The sequence below is a fragment of the Adiantum capillus-veneris genome, chromosome 23 (genome assembly GCF_014529385.1).
Source record: "Adiantum capillus-veneris isolate H3 chromosome 23, ASM1452938v2, whole genome shotgun sequence".
Lineage (NCBI taxonomy): Eukaryota > Viridiplantae > Streptophyta > Polypodiopsida > Polypodiales > Pteridaceae > Adiantum > Adiantum capillus-veneris.
Window position 1 is genome coordinate 39,729,086 of NC_140953.1, and position 7,567 is coordinate 39,736,652.

The following is a 7,567-nucleotide window of genomic DNA, read 5'->3' on the forward strand; positions in this document are numbered from 1 at the left end:
ATAAATAACCAAATCACATTGTCCTTAGAGACGGCTTGCGCCGCTCTAGAGACGACATAGAAACAAACGTAATGCCGATGCAATTACATGTGCAGATGACATATAAGAAACAAATGTAATATCAACGTAATCACATGTGCACACATATATATAAAGCTAGCATGTAATAAACACATTGGGCCCCCAAGATCTCAACTGGCAGTTGTGTCATCATCATGGCTTTACGTACCATGGCATCAGAATGTTCACCATGGCATCAGAGATGCTTAGAAAAACTTTGAAATAGCAACCATCATGGCTTTATGTACCATGGCATTAGAGATGCTTAGAAAAAACTTTGAAATAGAAACCATCATGGCTTTACGTACCATGGCAGCATAGACACTATTTTTGTAAGGAAATGCAATACCATGGCATCAGAGATGCTTTCTTCAAATCAAATAAAAATCTTAAAATAGTAATATCATCATGGCTTTATGTACCATGTGTGAGGAAATTCAAAATCTACAAAACCTCAAAGACAATAATTAGACAGTAGATAATACTTGGTAAATCTTGTCAACTCTACATCCATGACTCACATGAAAACCATCACAAACGTTTGTATACTATCAAAAAATGATCGTAAAATTACGTGAAGTATTATGAAGACGGGGGATCTTCATGTTTCAAGTCCATTGAGATTGTTGATATTCCAGCTTCTGACCCTGCTCGGCATAATAAGTTTATTGAGAAACTTTTAACAAATATGGACTCTGAGAGGCAAATGCCGAAGCTCAATAAGGGTCAAGTAGTGGAATTCAAGGCAAAGCATAAGGACGTGCTTCGCATGGTCGTGGAGTTCTGTGAAAAATTCTAATACAAAGCCTAACAAGATGCCTTGCATCGTGTAGTTTTGCACAGAATCTGAAGAGAAGATGGCCGCAATGACTGCAACAATGCTTTAATTTGTTAGGAAATATGACGTAGCTGAATAGATATTTGAGTAGATTACTTAAGGAGAGAGATAGATTTCACACACAAGACATTATAGAGTAGAGAGAGAGAGAGAGAGAGAGAGAGTACACACGATATACATGGTTCAGCCTTGTGGAGATAAACCCCATTTCTTTACATTTATATAGCTACCGTAATCAGTGCGTAATGAAGCAGAAAAGCACGCGCTTAAGGCTAGAAAAGATTGAGTCAGCTTGTTGAGTAGTTCATCTATGTTGAACTCAGTACTTTCAGGCGTGGGAGATGGGTTTGTATATCCTTGTTGCAAAGGCCCATTCTTTTTTGGAAATTGTCCGTATAGTGATGCATATTGTTGCATCTTGTCTTGGGCCTCTGATAGCTCTATCTCAAGCTCAGGGATTCTGCCGTGTAAAATGTCATGTGTCTCTCCTTCGCTTGCAAGATCTTTTCCTTGGCTTGATAATGCAATGAGCGTCTCTGAATGTTTGGGAAGCACAACTATGGGATGTTTGCATGCAAGCATTGGATTATTGGTGTTACTTGCTGCCACTTTCTCTGCAATTCAACCATGCCCAATGCCAGAATTATTGGGGCGGTCTGACCAATCTTCATGCCTCCCAAGGCTTTTGTAAACATAACACTGTGTGTAAATTATAGTTCCATTTGGTTATTGTTTGGCGTAACTCTCTCTCATCGTATGAATCTTTGTAGCAATACTCGTGCAAGTCCTTTGTGCTGCAAATATGATAGCTTTACGAGGATTGATTCCTTTGCATTTCCTCTGATTGGAAATAGTTCTCGCGTACAAAGTGGTTTGGACATAGCTTCCTGCACTCCTTAAGGCTGAGAGGCTCACCTTACAACCCAGATTCCTCCACTTCGATTCTAGAAATAGCTTCAAGGTCTTTCTCTTGGCCATAGCGCTCTCTCTCTCCTTTGTAGATGGCACGTGCTTCAACGTGGTTAAGTTCTTCTTCCATATCTTCCAATCAAGCAAATATGTCATCATTAGAAAGACTTATCATGAAGTTAACAAGTCATCACTTTTAAATCTTGAAAGAAAAAGACAGGATAACTTAATCATGCTGCAAGAAAGAGACAGAATATCTATCACCATGTTGTTGGAGAGAGACAAGATAACTTGATCAATAATATATATTTTCATTTGCAACTAAAGAGGACAATAATCAAACCATCACTTTAATCATCAGCTAGTCTTAGACTAGAAATCATTAGAATGTCATAGCCCATTCTATGGGCACCGTTTAGATAGAGAGAAAGATCAAAAGCATTAGGTTGGATTGAGGGATTGTTTCGCTTGCCACTCTCAAGGTGAGTATGTACATTGCTTTAAAAATCCCTTTAGTTTTACTCTTGTGGCACTAAGTTGTACTTCAAAAGTCATTTACAAGTATGACGCACTAAGAAGATGTCCATAGCTTTATTTCATGGATGGGGATTAGTAGATATACATTCTGGGGAGGCCCATGGAAAATCTCTCTTGGTTTGCTTTCTAGTTGATTCTATTTGCAAGTCATAGAGAGCAGAAAAGTGAAGTGCGCATGCAAGAGCGTGTGTGTGTGTGTGTGCATCAATGGAGAAGAGATGAGACACAGGTTTGGGTGGACTCCAAACACAATAGTGTAAGAGTTATGAGTCCTTATTCTTTTATGTAGAATGAATGGTCAGTGTTACTTCCCGGTAGTCTCCGATCACCCAACACTCAGGCGCGGCACATTGGGATTTACCACACCAAAAACCTCCCACTTAATGGACAATGTGCCGTTAAGTTGGGGTGACAATGTATATATACATACAATACAGGTAGACAATGACCATGATCACCTACCCAATGCCCATGAGTGTGCAACAATGTGCAAACCTCTCTGAAGGTAATCCCTTTGTGAGCAAATCAACAGGATTCTCAGTGGTGTGAATCTTGGAAAGCTGCAATCTCTTGTCCTCAAGCACCTCGTGAATGAAGTGATACTTCACATCCACATGCTTTGCCTTTGCATGAAACACTGAACTCTTTGCCAATTGTATAGAACTTTGGCTATCACAATGTAACACAGGCATCTCAACATTGATTCCCAAGTCTCCCACTAGCCAACCAAGCCACATAGCCTCCTTGCAAGCTTCTGAAGCTGCAACATACTCAGCCTCTGTAGTAGACAAGGCAACACAATCTTGCAAACGAGATCGCCATGAAACTGTACCTCCAGTGAATTCAAAATCATAGACTGATGTGAGACCTAAATTTTATATGTAAGATAAGGATATGATAGTTTTTTGCATTGATTGTCATATAAGCGTAGAAAGGGGGGTCATATTCCCTAGTATGAGTCATATATAGGGGTTTTATCAAAGTTCTCCGCTCGCAGGTGGCATCCCATCTTGTATATAGAGTGAGTCCCCTGGGAGAAATTGTGAGTGATAGGGGAACTCATTTCCTCAATAAAGTAATTAATTATCTGCTTAATGAATTTATGGTCATCCATAACAAATCGGATCCCTATCACCCACAAGAAAATGGACAAGCTGAGCATAGAATAAAATTCTTAGCTCAGTATTAACTAAAATTGTTAGTTCAGGACGGACAGATTGGGAAATGAATCTCCATGCCGCTCTATGGGCTTATAGAGTTTCATTCAAGACATCTTTAAATGCTACACCCTTTAACCTTGTTTATGGTCTTGATGCCATACTGCCGATAGAATTTCTATTGCCGACACTAAGGGTAGCTAAGAATCTTGTAAGGACTGGACCTGAATTGTCAGAGAGGCTTGAAGATTTAGAAAATCTTGATGAGCAAAGGCTAACAGTTGTAGCTAACATTTATGCACAAAAGCAAAAACAAAAATAGTTTCTTGATTCCCATTTAGTTACAAAAATCTTCAAAAAAGGGGACTTAATTTTAGTCTATTCCGTTAAGCAACACATTCCCAAGTTTAAGAAAAGAGGGAATGAACCATTTATCATTGAAGACGTTTGTCCAAGTAGAGCCGTTAAGTTTTCCACCCTAGATGGTGAACCAATGGCTAACTGGATTAGTGAATGTCATTTGAAAGAAGTACAATTTGCCGCTTACCAATGAATTGCTAGAAAAGATGCATGTAGCAAAGTAGTAGGTTATTGATGAAGCCCAAGAGGAAGCTCGACTTCAGGTACTCAAAAGGAAAGCTGCTCTCAAAAATCAACAACTACCTATTCCCATCGACACTCTGGAAGTAGATGAAGCACTATGGGAATTACATAAAGATGTAGTGTCACACAGATGATGAATGGTTAGATGGAATAGACCTTTGCATCAAAGTACATTTGAACAATCATAGCACAAATGCATTGGTTGATACGGGATCTTGAGTAAATGCAGTCAGTTATTCCATGTACAAGAAAGCAACAAGTCAGTCTTTGACAACAGGAATATCGACTATTAAATGATGCAACAAGAATCCAACACCAACATTGGGAGTAGTCAACTTAAATGTGACTATACATGGATGTTCATGCCCTCATAAATTTGTATGCTTAACAGATGAACACAAGAATGAAACAATGATTCTTGAAATCTCATGGATGCGGAAGTACAAGCCAGTATGAGATTGGGATACCAATCAGCTTAAGCTATCACCTAAAGGAAAACAACTCATTGTTCCAATTGCACCGAGCAAAGAGGAATGGAAAGGAGGTTACCAGCAGAGCAAACCACGAAGCAATCAATCTTCTACATCCTATAGACAAGTAAATGCTACAAGTAGCATGCAAGGAATCAGGTAAATTTGGGTACCAAAAGCACAGCTTAAAGGTAAGCTGCCGATTCAAATTTGGGTGCCCAAAACATCATCTATTGTACCAAAGATGGTTCTAAGGTTCCAAACACAAAGAGGAGCATCTTCGAGCAGGGAACCTAAAACACAATGGATATGGAAGAAAAAGGAGCACTTATCTTCTCCGCAAACTTTAAAACCAATGAAGCAATGCAGAGTTAAGTCTCAAAAGACTCAACCACAACATTTTGACCAAAGTAAACCAAGATACCAATGGCGAGTTAAAGCTCAAAAACCATCGTTATTGATACTGACAGATCAGGAAATCATCTCATTTCCACTAGTCACTCTTGGAGAAGAGAGCTCTCGACCTTCTTGGCGCGCGATTTCTGGGGTCCACAGTCGCCCTTTTACAGCGCCGTCTCACACGAGACATTAGGGGTAAGTTCTAAGCTTATCAATGATCAATTCTATATACCCAGGTAGCAAGTCTAGGCTCAGGAAAAAACCCTAGAAGCCCAGCAGTGCACGAAGTCCTATGAACAAAAATTGACCATAGCGGCTTGTCAGCTCAACCAAATTCAACAAGACTTGAACTATAGCATGCCCCCATATAATAAAACACTTCTACATCACCAAATGACCATTTGGCCAGGGTCGACGGGGGTCCCAAGTAAAAGAACTAGGTTTTTGTCAGATGCAAGAATTGGATTTTGACTCCACAGAAAGCTTATAGACTGGGTCTATACACAATGTACATGGACGGTTTCATGAAAAAAAGTCAAGGCAAGCTCTCAAAAAGTAGAAAACAGCTTGAAGGCTACAAAGCGTCAAATTTGACATATGAAGTCAAACTAACTCCAAATGGACCAAAACTGGATGCATAGCATCAGGACTATGTAACGACAGCCCATAGCTTCAAAAGTGACTAACCAACTCCATAGGCCATCTAATCACAAAAATCAGTGATTTCAGAGTCAACAAGAGCACGAAGTGATTTCAGAGTCGACAAGAGCACGAAGTGATGCTAACATGAAAAAACTTTACCAAATTCAATTTAATTAGGACTTGTTTTAGATGTATTGAATATGTCTAGGTCAAAAAATTATCAAGTCTTGCAAAAAATTGACTGCTGTAAATAATCGTGATTATTTACTTTTGTACTTTTTTGGCTTGAAAATGATCCCTTCACTTCACCTATCACTTGTACACATCTATTACATGCCACATTTCAAGTATGAGCCAAAATAATCAAGAAAAAACTTGGAAATTGTCAAACAACGTAAAGAAGTCTTTCCAATCCATATTTTGTGTTATCTGTCACATTTTTTGATCCAAATCACCCCATATCTTATGGGACCAAAGAACATGATGTCCCAAGTCAACTGATCAAGTTTGAGCAAATTTGGATCTCAAAAACTCAAAATCTCAGTATATCTATTGTTTCAGAGTCTGAAAGCCTAAATCTGGCACCATTTCCACCCAATGCACACAAATGAGCTCACACTTCACTGAGAGCACCTAAATGCCATATAGTTCAAGCCTATCATGTCAAAAATGCAAAAAGTTGGAAAAAATCCCCACCTATAAATAATAACGATTATCTACTTTTGTTGTAATTTTTTTCCTGAACTGTATGATTTTGATCTCTACATGTTTTTATGCATCTATGCATGCTCCAAAATTGATTTGAAGCAAAATGGACATCATTTGTCAGTAATTTAGACTTGGGGCATTTTAGAGCGGGATTTGCAGAATTTTTTAACTTTGACACTTTATTTCCTTAACAGGAGCAATGCAAGCTTCCACCGAGAAGACCAAGAAAAGCGTATCCCAGAAAGAAAAGTTGCAAGAGCTACCACCCTACCAACTAGACCCAAGTTTAGTAAAGACGGAAAAAGAAACGCACTTGTCAAGAGAACAGCTTGAAGAAAGCAACACCACGGTGTTCACTGGTAGGTTCAAGAGTGAAGAAGGACACCAAGTGGAACTGCAAATGCTACCATAAGAGATGTATGATATAGCTGCCAATCCAGACACCAAAGAAGCCAACAAAAGGCTAGGCCTAAGGGACTTCTACGACCAAGAACCATGCGACGTAGATTTCTAGAAAGCCTATGAGCTATTGTCTATGATCGAAGAGGATGGGCCAGCCCAAATCACCGACCAATAGGGGCAAAAAGTAGAAGTATTAATCACAAAAGAGATTGTGGCCGAGGCACTGAAGTTGTCGACTGAAGGTATGATGATGCGGGCCCGAGATAGAAAGACAGCAGACACATTCACCAAAGAGACTGTTTTTGCCACATTTTTCGATGTCATCCAAAGGCAAGTGGAAGAACCAGCTCGCCTATACCATCAACACTTCCATTTCTTATCAAAAAGATCACCACGGTACACCACCCAAACCATGCAATTGCGACCACCTTCATCAAAGTGTTGAAGTCGACAACCAGGCAACCAATTGATCATACGTAGTATGTGCTGACAACGCTGAAAGGCACAAAGAATAACTGGGCGTACTTGAACTGCTACCAAGAATAGCATATCATGCTATTGGCATGGTTGATAATTTTTGGCCAGCCCTAGATCAGAACACACGGATTGTTTCCACGCAACCTTCTCCCAGAACCACGCGTTATATTAAAGAGAGTATATAAGTCAGATGAAGAATTTGCAGAAATCTCTCATGAATCTCATAGCAATGAGAACTCAGACAATGAGGAAAGAAGGGCTAGAATTGAATAAATCAAGAAGAAAGTTGTAGGCACACACCACGAATAACCTCCGCAAAAGAAGACGAGGTTTGAAAGAGAAAAAAAACCTATGAAAGGAGCCGC